Source organism: Bos indicus, chromosome 22 (genome assembly GCF_029378745.1).
Source record: "Bos indicus isolate NIAB-ARS_2022 breed Sahiwal x Tharparkar chromosome 22, NIAB-ARS_B.indTharparkar_mat_pri_1.0, whole genome shotgun sequence".
Classification (NCBI taxonomy): domain Eukaryota; kingdom Metazoa; phylum Chordata; class Mammalia; order Artiodactyla; family Bovidae; genus Bos; species Bos indicus.
Window position 1 is genome coordinate 29,705,821 of NC_091781.1, and position 16,266 is coordinate 29,722,086.

A 16,266-nucleotide genomic window follows, 5' to 3' on the forward strand; every position below is an offset into this window, starting at 1 on the left:
CTAATATAGGAGTTGGCAAATTTTTCCCCTCAAGGGCCAGATTATAAATATTTGAAGCTTTGTGAGCTGTGTGGTGATTATCACAACTACTCTGCTCTTGTGGATTGAAAGGATCCATAGACAGTACATACATGCACAAGCGTGGGTGTGTTCCAATAAAACTTTATAAAACCTGATGGCTTTGGCTTTTAGGCTGTTGTTTCCTGATTGCTGATCTACCATAATAAAAGATAGAACTTTCAGATTATATCCTTTTATCCTTCTGTCTCAAAGATTCAATGTCCAAATAAACCTTGTGTCACAAATAATTCAAGGAGGAATGATACTGCATGCATGCATATTGCCTATTATTGCTTCAATAAGGTTTCATTCTGTAACCAGACAAGAAGCTGAGTTTACTTTGTGAAGATGTGGTACAGTAGGACACAGCTAGCCAGGTTGTACCCTCCAAAGATTTTCGGCCGTGGGAGCTAAGGGTGGTGGAAACGCAGCTAATGCTTTGCTGAATCCACCCAGAGAAAGGGTTGTCTCTTTCTAACTCTTCCACTCAGAGGAGGAATCTTTTTCTAATTTGTTTTTTTCCAATTTGTTATCTCCTCAGAGGAGGGGTGTCTTTTTCTAAGGGCATGGTATGTGCTAACACAAGCCTTGTGAAAAACTAGGAACCTGACTCATATCCTTCCCATTTCTGTGGGCTGCCACTTAAAAAGTAATCATTGCACGGCTCTATAATAAGAATTAATTTGAAGCTATAGGGTTTGGCGCCATACCCCAGGAAGAAGATGCTTTAGGCCTGAAAAAGATTAAGGGAAGCTGTTAACAATTGACTATTGCAATGAGAACATCATAAAATTGTGTTTACCCTCTCTGATTTATGTTTTAGTAAACTGTCATGAGCTTTTTTAAAGTTCCTCACTTTCTGGAACATCCAGGGAAATTACATAATTTATATAATGGTCCGTCACTCTCAAGGGGATCCAGTGCTGACTTTGCATGATGAATAGTGTAAAGAGTCTTGGATTGTCTAGACTTGTTTTCTGAAGAGATTTACCGTTAAACCATGATCGGTTGTGTAATAATTGTTTAAAACGTGCTTGTTCTTCATATGACATCAATGAATCCTGTGTTGCAATTTGTGAAGAATGCTGGCAGAGACTTGTTTTTTTTTTATTTTTTTGTGGGGTTAGTCTAATTATTTTTATTATAAAAATAACCTCAGAGAAATTAAAACAATACTGAAGTATATAAAAGAGAACACTGAAGTCCCTTGGGCTTTCTGGTCTTCATGCAATGCTGAGAAAGAAGTATCCTAGTTCAGGGTCCTTGCATATTTCCTCCTAGTGCTATTAGGTTTTTGTATTTTGAAGATACTTTTGAGTGTGTTGTGAGATAGAGATTTGACTTTGACAACTAAAGCAGTGACCAGTTTTCAGTCAAATATTGACTACTCCATTATAGTAGGCAGAAGCCCTTTAGGGGTATATCTTAAGATGTCATACAGATGATTAAAAAGATTAACCCCAATAAAAAATAAAAAGAAAAAAAAGGTTAACCCCAGGAGTGGAAATTGAATCAAATCTCTAATTTTTATTACTTCATCAAGGACTATAAGTGAAACTGACATGTTTGTAACTGAATGAGGCTGGTGAATACAATGACTCCTCCTGCAGTTCAGCATCCCCACCTTGATTTGTATCAGGAGATTACAAGTTACACTCACTGTTGTCCATATCATCCATGCCAATGTCAGTACATTAAAATAGAAAAAAAGGCAAATAATGTTTTAGTATTATTATGAAGATAATTTTGGCTTTGCAGACCTTCCCAAAAGGATCACAAGGACCAATGCAATAACATATATTCTATGAAAATAGCAATTCTGTCTATCTTGCTTGTTATTGTGGCCCCTGGACCTAGCATGTGGTTGGTTGATAAATATTTACTGTATTGAATAAAAACTTGTTGACCACCTCTATCAATTAGCTTTGTTGCAGTAATTCTGTACAATAGATAAGCACAAAATCTTAGTGACATTATAACAGTAAGCATTTTCTACTCACATGTCTGTGATTTGGCCAGTGTTCTGCTGATCTTGACTGGGCTCATCTGGGTATTGCTGCTTCTCACTGCAGGTCTCTGTGTCAACTGGGATGCTCTGCACTGCTTGTCTCTCATCCCCCTTGGGCTAGTGTGCTGACAGGTCTAGTGCAGAGCATTTGTGTGGCAGAGATGTAAGAGAGAAAACAGAAACACACAAGACCCGTCAAGCCTTCTGTTATTTAGACCCATATGTTTTTGCCGAAACAAGCCACTTGGCCAAGCCTAAAGTCAAGGAATAAAAGGTTTATATTGTCCACAGTGAAGTCATGAGAAAAGTATGGATGCAGAGTGGTAGGCATAAAGAACTGAGGCCAGACTCCTCATGGGGCTGGGGAACCAGTTCATCCCAGTTGGCTAGGATTTCCCCAGTTTCAGCACTGAAACTCCCATCCCCCAGGAACCCTCTAGTCCCTGGCAAATTGGGACACAGTTGTCACCCTGACTACTCCCCAGTACTCTTAGAGCTGTAGTCAGGTTGAGAATTGTATGGTATGGGAACTGTTCCCATTAAAAGGTTTTTCTCCTTTCTCAAGCACTGTAACTTTAAGTGTAAATATTCAATAAAAAACTTTTGGTTATAATGGGCAGGGTGGCAAAAATAAATCTTTCATAATTATTTTAACCCTTCTATAAAGAAGATGTACTCCATGTACAGATAATCATCAGGTCACACATTAATACAATGATTTTTTTTTATCAGAACACATTTTTAATCTATATACTAGGAAAATATGTGAAAACTATGGCCGCAATCGCTTGTATTTTGCAAATATCTTATAACATTTTATTCAATTCAGTTCATTTTTATATCCTTAATCATAAAACTATAAAAACAAGATGACATTGTTACTGGTGCCATGTAATTATGTAACAACTCATTGGGCAAGAAAGAGCACATTTAAGGGAGTGATGTAAGCAAAGGATATTTGGGGGGCATTAACAACCTTGAGTGTGGAAGCTGAGAGACTGAAACAAATTTATGGGGTTACATTGCATCTTTAGCAGTTAAAAGACAAGAGGGGAAATAATAAATCAGCTGAATCGTGGTAAGAAAATTGAATATTGTGTAGAGAGATTAACAGAACTACACAGAAATTGAGAGACGTATATGCCTGTTGCTAGGAATGCTAATGAGAGTATCAGAAATGGATGGTTCTACATTGTCCTTGAAATATCATTACCTGTTGTTCAAAAAGCCCTTTCCCATTTATATTTCTCCTTAATGTAAAACATTTGTTTGCATCCTTGTTTGGGGAAATGGTTTGTAATATGTCACAAACATTCTCTAATTCCAGTTCAAAATAACAAGGTTCCAGGATCTCAGAGAAAGACTTTAAAAAATTACCAGTGCTTAAAAATGTGTCCCTTAAAAAATATAGTATTAGAAACCAATGAATCCACTCTTGCTCTCAACTGAAGATGAGTATTTATTAAAAAGATTGACTATCACTACCAAAGGTATCAGTGGGAATGTATCAAGAATGAAATAACAATTAAATATACATTGTATTGAGAGTATTTTCATTCAGTATCATTCTTAACATAAATGATTAAATGTTAATGCAGAAGGATAACGACTTACAACTCTAGCACCACCAAGATCTCTGTAGAATTGTCCAATGTCCCGTTATGGGAGGCGACTTGAAGACATCCACTGAAAATATGTAGATAGGTATACTATTTATCATCACCATAGCAGTAGAAAGTTGATGGAATCATCCTCATTTTACAGATAAAGAAACAGGATCAGATCAGAGTGGTTAACAATTAGTTAAGGTCCATCTAGTCAAAGCTATGGTTTTTCCAGTAGTCATGTGTGGATGTGAGAGTTGAACTATAAAGAAAGCTGAGCACCGAAGAATTGATGCTTTTGAACTGTGGTGTTAGAGAAGACTCTTGAGAGTCCCTTGGACTGCAAGGAGATCCAACCAGTCCATCCTAAAGGAAATCAGTCCTGAATATTCATTGGAAGGACTGATGCTGAAGCTGGAACTCCAATACTTTGGCCACCTGATGCGAAGAAGTGACTTATTGGAAAAGACCCTGATGCTGGGAAAGACTGAGGGCAGGAGGAGAAGGGGACAACAGAGGATGAAATGGTTGGATGCCACCACCAACTCAATGGGCATGAGTTTGAGTAAACTCTGAGAGTTGGTGATGGACAGGAAGGCCAGGTGTGCTGCAGTCCATGGGGTTGCAAAGACAGAAATGACTGAGCAACTGAACTGAACTGAACTGAACTGAATCACACAGCTTGTAGATATCGTTGTGGGTATTGTTATCATAATCTCCTGTATCCAAACCCAGTGTTTCTGCATCAACATCTCAATGGGCTCTAAATGGGGCCAAAAATGCACCTCTCTTAGAGACTTTTTCTAGTATCCTCTGTTGTATATGTTTCTCTCTTGTTTCCATCTGTTCAGTGTTCTGATGAAAAGTTCCTCCCCTTTCCATGTAATTGTGGTGAAGCTAGCAACTACAGTGCTGCTATATACACACACTCCCATAATCCTGTTCTATGTCTTACAGGATTATGCTATCACTACATTGGGGCACTCATAATACGCATTGTTCCACTTGGCCTCATTTCCATGAATTTTCCACACCAGGATAACACAAGTTAATTTCTTTCTCTCTCCAAACTGTGAGCAATTAGTCCTTGGAATCCAGCTGTCATCTTCCTACCACAGCCTCCGCACCACCACTCCCAACTTCCCAACACTGTGGCTTAGAGAGAGCCTCTTTGTGTACAAAGAATCAGCCCAACACATAAAGAGAAGCAAAGATGAGAGGAGAATGAGAAAAGAGAAATCTAGGAAGTTCTATACAAGCCCTGGATCAGCCATGCCATATCTTCAATTGACATGAGTCAATAAATTTCCTTTGTTACATTTGGGTTGCGTTTCTACTATTTTCAACTGAAAGGGTCTTGAATACTACACCTCCCCCTTCTGTGGTCCCATGTCCCTCAGACTTTGTCTTTATTGTATGACATGTGTTCGTATATGCATTGTTCTTCCCCATGAAACTGAGAAGTACTCTGGGAGGCAGACTGTGCCTCATTTGTTTTGTATTTCCAGTCCCTAGCCTCATTTCTGAACTAAGTGCTTTCTCATGAGTAGGATCCAGTCAAACAGGCTTCCCTGGCAGTCCAGTGGTTAAGAATCTACCTTGCAATGCAAGGGACCCCAATTGAATCTCTGGTCCGGGAAGATCCTACCTGCCCCAGGGCAACTGAGCTCATGCACCACGACTACTGAGCCCAAACTCTAGAGCCCGTGAGCTGCAACTACTGAGCCCATACACAGCAACTACTGAAGCCTGGGCACCCAAAGAGCCTGCGCTCCACAACAGGAGAAGCCCCGGCAATGAGAAGCCCTCACCCTGCAACTAGAGCGTAGCCTCTGCTCACCGCAACTGGAGAAAGACACAGTGCAGCCAAAAGGAAAGACGCAGTGACTGCTATATGTAAAAAGAAAAAAGTCCTGTCAAATGAATCCACAGGAAGCAGATATGCACCCCAGTCTGAAAGCAGTCAATGAAATGCTTAGGTACATCAAAGAAGAGGAATCCTGAAAAAAATGTTCAACCCCACTAATATCCAAGAAGCACAACTTTACCTAATATTCCACCATCAGAGGGATGATAAGTAAGTTTCAGCATTCCTAGAGTGGAATTTTCCAGAGCAATTAAAATGCATGAAACAGATCTCCATCTGTCCACCTGAATCCACACCTCAGTAAGGTGGTGAGGCATGGAAAACCAAACTGCAAAAGGACTTGGGGAAAAGATACCATTTACTCAGATGTTTAAAAACCCCAAACAGAGTTCCTATGCCATTCTCTCTAATTTTCTTTATCTTTAAAATGTTCCATAATAACATTTCAAATTATGCTTTATATTGCTTACACTGAATGTAGTAGAAGATTTAAAAAGAAAAAAAGGGAAAAAATTAGAGTATTTGCTTCATTGCACCTCTGAGAAAGGAAGGAGAAGAGGGTAAAAGAAACTTCTACTAAATCTGTAATTTTTGTTTCTTTGGGAAAATTTTCATCTGAAGCAAATATAGCAAAATATCAGGAGTTATTATATCTAGGGGCAGGTAGATACTTTCCTGTATGTTAGAAAAAGAGTTTTCTTTAAAAATGATTAGAAAAGTCAAACAATAAAAAGAAAAAAATTATTTTAATTAGTAATCAGTATTCAATTACTTGGGGCGTCCCTGGCGGTTCAGTTGGTAAAGAATCAGCCTGAAATGCAGGAGATCTTGATTCAGTCTCTGGATCGGGAAGATCTCCTGGAGAAGAAAATGGCAACCCACTCCAGTATTCTTGTCTGGAGAATCCCATGGACAAAGGAGACTGGCGAGCTAGTCCATGGAATCGGAAACAGTCAGACATGGCTTAGAGGCTAACCAAACCATTCATTTAATTGGTGCTGAGGGACTCCTCACCCCAGCACCCTTTTATTGCTACTGGGAAAGAAACGTCTTTCTGTCAGAAAGCACAGTGATCATGGGGGAGAGAGAGGAAAATATAAAAATCCTCTGATTATTTACAATGCACAATGACTTTTGTTGTGTTGCAGTGATTGAATATCACAAAGAAGGGCATCTGAATTTCTGCTCTGCAGATTGTGTGAAAGCCACAAGAGCTCAGTTTTTATTTATTTATTTTAGCCTTCCCCATTACACCTAGCTTCCCAGGTGGCACTAGTCGCCAAGAACCTGCCTTCCAATGCAGGAGGCATAAGAGACACAGGTTCCATCCCGGGGTTGGGAAAACCCCCTGGAGAAGGAAACGGCAACCCACTCCAGTATTCTTGCCTGGAGAATCCCCATGGATGGAGGAGCCTGGAGGGCTACAGTCCATCAGTCCATAGAGTCGCAAAGAATCGGACACGACTGAAGCAACTGAGCAAGTAAGCAATTACACCTACAGAATCCCATTCACTAGAGCCAGGATTCCATGTATACCAGCTGCCTCCCGGAAACGGATCATCTGCGAACCAGATAGATCTGAGTGTCTGAAAGCAGCAGGTTTTACAAAGCAGGATTTTACAAAGAAAGGCCTTTCTGAGGGCAAGATAATATTTGTATGTGAGGGAAGCTAATTCAGTATTTATAAGTACCAAACTTTATGGTCAAAATACTCATTTTGTGAGCAATTGATTGAATGACAATAAGTTCCATAACCTGGTAGTCTGGACCAGGGCCAGCCACAGTCACGGTTCCTGACAACATGCCTATGCTGAGGGAGATTGGGACCAGGCCCCGAACTGGAGAGAACAGTCTCCCATCTGTGGACAGTCAGGATGTCAGAATGGGAGCATCGGCACACAGTCCAGAGTGGAGAAAGGCAGTCAGAGTGTATGCTCTTGGAATAATCTGGGGCTGATTGTACCCCTCCCCCATCAGGCAGAGGAGTCAGGGATACCACATTTGGGGTGTTTGTCTAATTCCCTCCTCATCCTTATAGCAGGGCAAGGTCCAGAGAAGCTCAATAGAAAGACTATAACCCTCCCAGCCTACAAAGCTTGCTCAGAAATGTGTTAGTAGGTGTTTTGGGGGTAGTTTTCATTCCCTTTCTGTGAAAGGAGGAACCAAGAAAGGGAATCCAATGTCCACAGAGGGAAAGGCCATGGCGGGTCAGATGAATTGGCAGCAGAAAATCACAGTGTTGACTTGTGGGTTGATGATGACAATAGTCAGCAGTGTGGATTGTTGGAGTGACATGATCTGAGACCTGGCTTCAGAAAATGAGCAAGAGAAGCAAAGGACCCAGTGCAGAGAGCATGAGTGTGAGGGCTCGAGGCATGGCTATGCCAACCAGAGTTCACAGGAGATATTCTGAATTTAGCCAGAATGTGAATGCAGGAGCTGACTTGACTCTCCATCTACACTAATTTAACTGGCCACTTTTAGTTGAGGCTACTATCGTTGGTCACCAAGAACCCCAACTTCTTGTGTCTGGTTCATTATTAAATTAGCAGAAGAAAGGGAAGAGTGAATCTTGATTTGTAATTACCAGGACGTCTTTGCTACTTGCATTTCTGTTTGACATACATCCATATTGTTCTATATTACCCCTTTTATACCTGTGTTGTTGGAGGGAGCATGTAGATACTGCCACTGCACAGTAGCCAGGGTAATCTTTTTTAATATGTGAATGCAATGAATCAGTCGCCTTTTGTAATATCTCATCTCTTTCGGAGCACAATCCAAAGTCCCCACAATGGCCTCTAAGTCTCACAGTGGCCTGTAATGTCCAGGTAATTACAGATCAAGGCCTTTAAGTAGACCCTGCCCTCCCCTACCTCTCCCCCACCCCCACCCCCACTGCATACACCTCTGACCTCAGCCTTCTCTACTCTCCCCTCCCACCCTCTACTCAGTCACCCAGGCCTCCTTAAGTTTCTTAAGCACCTCAGACATTTAGCTGCCTGGAATGGTCTTCCCTTGAGATCTGGATGACTTGCTTCAACATTTTCTTTAAATCTTAAATCGTCACTTTCTCTTTCCTGACTGCTTTCTATAAAATTGCACCTCTTATCTCCAGCCCCCATCCCCTTCCCTGCTTCGTTTTTCTCTGTGGTCTCCACCACCATCTGACACTCTGCATACTTTAGTCACTTGTTGAATAACTACCTCTCCGCTCCCACGCTCTTAGACTGTTGGTTTCACAAGTGTAGGGGCTTTGTCTGTTTTGGTTGCTGCTGTCTTCCCAGGGAGAAGAACCTGGCACATAGAAAGTACTCAGTAAATATTTATTGAATCCTCAAAGAACCAGAAAGAAAGGTTTTCAATGAACCCAGGAGATGGAGCAAAGTATTATTTTATCGACTAAGTCATGTCCTAACGGACTCCGGGAGTTCCTCCTCTCTTTGAGGTCCTTCTTTCTTCTTATTAGTACCAGCTGGCATCCAACTGTCTTCCCCTATGCCCTGGCTCCCTCCCAGGATTCCTGTTCCATCCTGGATAACCAGAATGAGGTCTTTCAGGTCCACTTCTTTAGAGCAAAGCCTCCTTCAAGCAAACAAACTTTTATCTCACTAACACTGACTGCTTCCGGAATTCTAGTATCAACTTCTTGTGCCTTTACCCAATCAAACCCCATTTTCTAAGAACAGATGTTGGAGAGAATAAAAGAAGAAGAAGCAAGAAAGCTCATCCAGTCATATCTTTAGGGCACATAGACAGAGGCAGTGATACCAGACAACACAGTGGTGACTGCCCATGGCTCTCATGAGCAAAGTGTCCCTAGAACAGGGACTTGTAAATGTCCTTGATAGCAACCTATAGTAAGAACAACATTCAACACTGAGATATGCACGCACACACACACTTATATTTATGTAACAATTTTTATCATTATTATTATAACTGACATTTTCTAATCTATTCTATTTCATTTTAAAATGCCAATCTTAATCTCCAACTTCACTTCTTAACTCAGTGGATCACATACTACAGTTTAAAAACCTCTGGTCTAGACCCAAGTCCTTGAACTAGAATGTCATGTGCACATTTGCAGCCTGTAAATCTGAAATAATCACTGTCCTTTGACACTTGCCTGCTTTACAAATACAAGTGTGGTTTGAGCAAAGAATATGATATAAATATGAATGTATTTTTAAGACCTTCTATTTCCAGGAGAAAGGTTGCACTGCACAGTTTGAGATATTTTAAAAGAATAAATATGATTATGCTACCAGGTAAAGTGTTACATGTATAGAATACTCTTTCACCATATGAGCAGTTTCCAAATCCTGCATTCTAGTAAATATGTTACTGGGTGACTTTCACTTCATACCAAGTGAATTTACTGGGTGCACAATTTCTCTGTTCCTCTCTCATGCTCACATCTATCTACCCCAGCTCTCAGGGACTACATTGCACTGGTACTTGCTATGGCACTTTGTAAACTAAATACCAATCCCTGGAGCAATGAATTAGCTACTAAAAAAGTGGTGATACCTACTGAAAAACGTGCTGAAGAGGTGGGGAGCCTATTGCAAGTATACAAATTTCATATCAGATGATGCAGGTAAAGTAAGTGCCTTTGAAAGACTGCAGCTTGACTTGAGGCGAGTTTTTCTTGAGGGCCCTCTAGGTTCTAGAACCACGATGTCCTTTGCATATGCTGGTTCAGCCCATCCTTGTAGGAATGTGTGACGGAAGGAAGATAGACGTTGAAACTCTCAACTTTCAGTTTTGCCAACCATATCACAAAAAAGTTAGTCAATCTGGGTGAGACATCTACTTTCCCATTTCCAGTTGCAGGAAAGCATCTATAGCCTCAGGCTGTATGGCATTGATCGCATCAGAGTTTGGACTGGAAACAAGGTGGGGTCTATCTGGAGGGAAATGGTTGAATAAATATTCATATCTATAGTAAAAATATTATGCAGCTATATTATTCATTTTTTATTAAAGTGTAGTTGAATTACAATGTTGTATTAATTACTGATGTGCAACAGAATGACTCAGTTATACATATATATACATTCTTTTTCATATTCTTTTCCATTATGATTAACCACAGGATATTGAATATAGTTTCCTGTGCTATACAGTAGGAACTTTTTGTTTACTCATTCTAATGTATATCATTTTTATGTAACTATTTTAAATCTAAACAACATTAAGTGTCTTAAAATTATTCATAAAAGCAAGCTGAAGAAAAATTTGTATAATATAATCCCATTTTTTAACTTAAAAAAAGAAATATACTATATTTGGGTAGAACAGTCTTTTGGACTCTGTGGGAGAGGGAGGGGGGCGATGATTTGGGAATGGCATTGAAACATGTATAATATCATATAAGAAATGAATCGGCAGTCCAGGTTTGATGCAGGATACAGGATGCTTGGGGCTGGTGCACTGGGATGACCCAGAGGGATGGTATGGGGAGGGAGGTGGGAAGGGGGTTCAGGATTGGGAACGCGTGTACACCCGTGGCAGATTCATGTTGATGTGTGGCAAAACCAATACAATATTGTAAAGTAATTAGCCTCTAATTAAAATAAGTAAATTTTAAAAAATTGCTTGTAGGTGTTAAGAGGAGGTTGGTAAAAAATACAGATGGATATATAGGAAATGATTAATATTAGTTATTTAAAGAGAGATGGCCTCTAGGGGTGGTCAAAGAGATGGAGGGATGAATAATTGTTTTGCTATATAATTTCATTTCTTCAAAAAGCAGTACTTTCAGAATTTGAAAACTATAACAAAGAATATTTAAAACAATGAAAGAAAATGATCTCTTTTTTAGTTCTGGTTTAGGTGAAGTGACCTTCCTAAGGCCGCCTATATTGAAAGAGGCAGCCTTAGGACTACAGCGCATGTTTCTGAGCCCAGTGCTGGGCCCATTCCTCAGTGCTGCAGCTGTTTCTAGTATATCAAGCACATGTGAAACTTTATCCCCTTATAACTAGTGTTGGGTGAATACACAGAGTGAAGAATAGAATAATGCTATGAAAGAAAACACGGTCCAAATTACTGTTGTTACCATAGAGTGTTTAATGCAAATTTAAGCATGTGAGTCAGGTACCACAGTAGCTGTTGAAGAAATGTAATGCTGACAGTATTTGGCAATAAAATAATAATCACTGTGTGTATCTCTGATGAAATGAGATTTAATCCATTTGAGCTCCTAATTGTCTTCCACACTACATTAAAGATGGATACAATCATTGTCTCCACCGCTCAGAAATATGAAATTCAAAGCAATATGCGGAATGTCTTGAAATAAGCTAGCTTAATGAAGCAGCAAATTAGACCTTTCTATCTCTTTATTTAACATGCAGTTCCATGAATTTATCAGAGTTCATTACAAAGGTGCAAAAATTTAAAGAAATGCTGCTAAATTCATTTATGATTAGAACTAATGACTTTGAAAAAGACTTCTCATAGTTTTAGAGAACCATTATTTATCATTGAATTTATATGGCTTTGAGTAATAAATGTTCAATCTTCTCAATTACTTCTGTTATTTATAGTTTAAATCTTATAATATAGCCACACACACACACAAATCTCATGTAAAGAAATCAACTTCTCCCCACAAACACAGCATTGACATTCAAAAGAGCAATAGCAAAGCCTTCTTGTTGACCTGTTAGTGGTTTTAACTTTGTAAGGGGAAGGATTGCCCCGGCACAGCAGTCCCCAACCTTTTTGACACCAGGGATCATTTCCGTAGAAGACAGTTTTCCCATGGAACAGGGGTAGGGATGGTTTGAGGATGATTCAAGAGTATTACATTTATTGTGTACTTTATTTCTATTATTTTTACATCAGCTCCACCTCAGATAATCAAGTATTAAATCCCGGAGATTGGGGACCCCTGCCCTAGGGTATGTTGTCAGTGTCTGGAGACATTTTTGGTTGTCACAACTGGGGAAGGTGCTGCTTGCAGCTAGTGGATAGAGGCCATGGATGCTGTTAAACAGCCCATAACGCACAGACAGTCCTCACAACAAAGGCTTACCCAGCCCCAAATATCAGTGGTGCCAGGACTGAGAAATCCTGACCCATGTCAATGCGTTTCATTAAAGAATGCCCCATTTAGTTCCACATTTTCTTAAAAGAGATCACATTTCATTTTGTCATGTAGATTGAGAGCAAGACCAACTGAAAGCAAGAATCTGGCTCAAATGATTTGTTTTCTAGTAGTTATGGTAATAATGACAGAGTTGAGGACTCAAATGGGACCCTTAAATGTAGATTAAGGAAATGACTTTTAATTTGCTCAAGCATTTATATTATTTTCAAGCAACAAATATATTTTCCATTTTGAACTGAAAGCATCTAATTATCTTATACTTTTCAACATGTTAGCAGTTGGGTTCAAAGTGTTTCGAAGAAATCTGCTGTCATTCTGATTTAGATAAGAGTCTATTTCCAGAGCAAAAGATGATGAACTGCAGGAAGATCAAAGGGTCTGATTCATTGTAACATGTTTGCCTAGGACATTATTTATGGTCAGCTTCAAGGTAGAAACTCAACACTTTTGATAGTGAGAGGTTTGATTTCACTATTGCTGAATTTTTTTTAATAGGCTTGGCTCTTGTTTTAATCTGTATCTTGTATGCATGCATGGGGAAGTCTTGTTAATTTAACTTGGTACTTTTATAATGCCCATGATAACAGTGATCAAAGTTTTTATGGGTCTTATTTATTTAAAAGAAAATCTAATAATTATGAGGTGAACCAAAGAAGAAGAATGAAAGAAACTGAAATTCTTCTCATCCAAAAGAAAATGACAATCAAGTACCAAAAAAATAAAAAGATTAGAATCGCAATTTGCTAAACTTCTAAAGAACTAGGATGTTTTGAAGGAAACCTAATTTAATATCCACCATATGTTCTTTTATTCTTTGATCTCATTAAGTAGAGTTGATATAACTGGAGCAGTCATAACTTGTGTAACACAGTATTTATTATGGTAAGGAGAATGGTTTAATGATTACGTGGGTATTGTCATGTTCTTGCCTTGAGAACCCAAGGCAAGTTGGGTTCAGTATGAAAAGGCAAAATGTATGAACAGTATGAAAAGGCAAAATGATAGGATACTGAAAGAGGAACTCCCCAGGTCGGTAGGTGCCCAATATGCTACTGGAGATCAGTGGAGAAATAACTCCAGAAAGAATGAAGGGATGGACCCAAAGCAAAAACAATATCCAGTTGTGGATGTGACTGGTGATAGAAGCAAGGTCCAATGCTGTAAAGAGCAATATTGCATAGGAACCTGGAATATTATGTCCATGAATCAAGGCAAATTGGAAGTGGTCAAACAGGAGATGGCAAGAGTGAACGTAGACATTCTAGGAATCAGTGAACTAAAATGGACTGTAATGGGTGAATTTAACTCAAATGACCATTATATCTACTACTGTGGGCAGGAATCCCTTAGAAGAAATGGAGTAGCCATCATGGTCAACAACAGAGTCCAAAATGCAGTACTTGGATGCAATCTCAAAAATGACAGAATGATCTCTGTTCATTTCCAAGGCAAACCATTCATCATCACGGTAATCCAAGCCTATGCCCCAACCAGTAACGCTGAAGAAGCTGAAGTTGAACAGTTCTATGAAGACCTACAAGACCTTTTAGAACTAACACCCAAAAAAGATGTCCTTTTCATTATAGGGGACTGGAATACAAAAGTAGGAAGTCAAGAAACACCTGGGGTAACAGGCAAATTTGGCTCTGGAGTACAGAATGAAGCAGGGCAAAGGCTAATAGAGTTTTGCCAAGAGAACGCACTGGTCATAGCAAACACCCTCTTCCAGCAATGCAAGAGAAGACTCTACACATGGACATCACCAGATGGTCAACACCGAAATCAGATTGAGTATATCCTTTGCTGCCAAAGATGGAGAAGGTCTGTACAGTCAGCAAAAACAAGACCAGGAGTTGACTGTGGCTCAGATCATGAATTCCTTATTGCCAAAATCAGACTTAAATTGAAGAAAGTAGGGAAAACCACTAGACCATTCAGGTTTGACCCAAATCAAATCCCTTATGATTATACAGTGGAAGTGAGAAATAGATTTAAGTTACTAATCTGATAGAGTGCCTGATGAACTATGGAATGAGATTCGTGACATTGTACAGGAGACAGGGATCAAGACCATCCCCATGGAAAAGAAATGCAAACAACCAAAATGGCTGTCTGGGGAGGACTTACAAATAGCAGTGAAAAGAAGAGAATGAAAAGCAAAGGAGAAAAGGAAAGATGTAAACATCTGAATGCAGAGTTCCAAAGAATAGCAAGGAGAGATAAGAAAGCCTTCCTCAGTGATCAATGCAAAGAAATAGAGGAAAACAACATAATGGGAAAGACTAGAGATCTCTTCAATAAAATCAGAGATACCAAGGGGACATTTCATCAAAGATGGGCTCAATAAAGGACAGAAATGGTATGGACCTAACAGAAGCAGAAGATATTAAGAAGAGATGGCAAGAATACACAGAAGAACTGTACAAAAAAAGATCTTCAAGACCAACATAATAACGATGGTGTGATCACTTACCTAGAGCCAGACATCCTAGAATATGAAGTCAAGTGGGCCTTAGAAAGCATCACTACTAACAAAGCTAGTTGAGGTGATGGAATTCCAGTTGAGCTATTTCAAATCCTGAAAGATGATGCTGTGAAAGTGTTGCACTCAATATGTCAGCAAATTTGGAAAACTCAGCAGTGGCCACAGGACTGCAAAAGGTCAGTTTTCATTCCAGTCCCAAAGAAAGGCAATGCCAAAGAATGCTCCAACCAGCACACAATTGCACTCATCTCACACGCTAGTAAAGTAATGCTCAAAATTCTCCAAGCCAGGCTTCAGCAATATGTGAACCGTGAACTTCCAGATATTCAAGCTGGTTTTAGAAAAGGCAGATGAATCAGAGATCAAATTGCCAACATCCGCTGGATCATCGAAAAAGCAAGAGAGTTCCAGAAAAACATCTATTTCTGCTTTATTGACTATGCCAAAGCCTTTGACTGTGTGGATCACAATAAACTGTGGACAATTCTGAAAGGGATGGGAATACCAGACCACCAGACCTGCCTCTAGAAAAACCTATATGCGCGTCAGGAAGCAACAGTTAGAACTGGACATGGAAAAACAGATGGGTTCCAAATAGGAAAAGGAGTACGTCAAGGTTGTATATTGTCACCCTGCTTATTTAACTTCTATGCAGAGTACATCATGAGAAATGCTGGGCTGGAAGAAGCACAAGCTGGAATCAAGATTGCCGGGAGAAATATCAATAACCTCAGATATGCAGATGACACCACCCTTATGGCAGAAAGTGAAGAGGAACTCAAAAGCCTTTTGATGAAAGTGAAAGAGGAGAGTGAAAAAGTTGGCTTAAAGCTCAACATTCAGAAAACTAAGATCATGGCATCTGGTCCCATCACTTCATGGCAAATAGATGGGGAAACAGTGGAAACAGTGTCAGACTTTATTTTTTCTGGACTCCAAAATCACTGCAGATGGTGACTGTAGCCATGAAATTAAAAGACGCTTACTCCTTGGAAGGAAAGTTATGACCAACCTAGATAGCATATTGAAAAGCAGAGGCATTACTTTGCCAACAAAGGTCCATCTAGTCAAGGCTATGGTTTTTCCAGTGGTCATGTATGGATGTGAGAGTTGGAC

General features: G+C 39.6%; 1 long non-coding RNA gene across 1 annotated transcript in view; it reads left to right on the forward strand.

The window, feature by feature from the left end:
* LOC139178684 (uncharacterized) overlaps positions 1-10,969 on the forward strand; it is a 358,504-nt gene extending 347,535 nt beyond the window's left edge. Inside the window, exon 10 of the long non-coding RNA XR_011563122.1 lies at positions 1-10,969. This exon is cut by the window's left edge and continues 24,602 nt beyond it. This is a non-coding gene — a long non-coding RNA (uncharacterized lncRNA).
* The last annotated feature ends 5,297 nt before the right edge of the window (positions 10,970-16,266 follow it).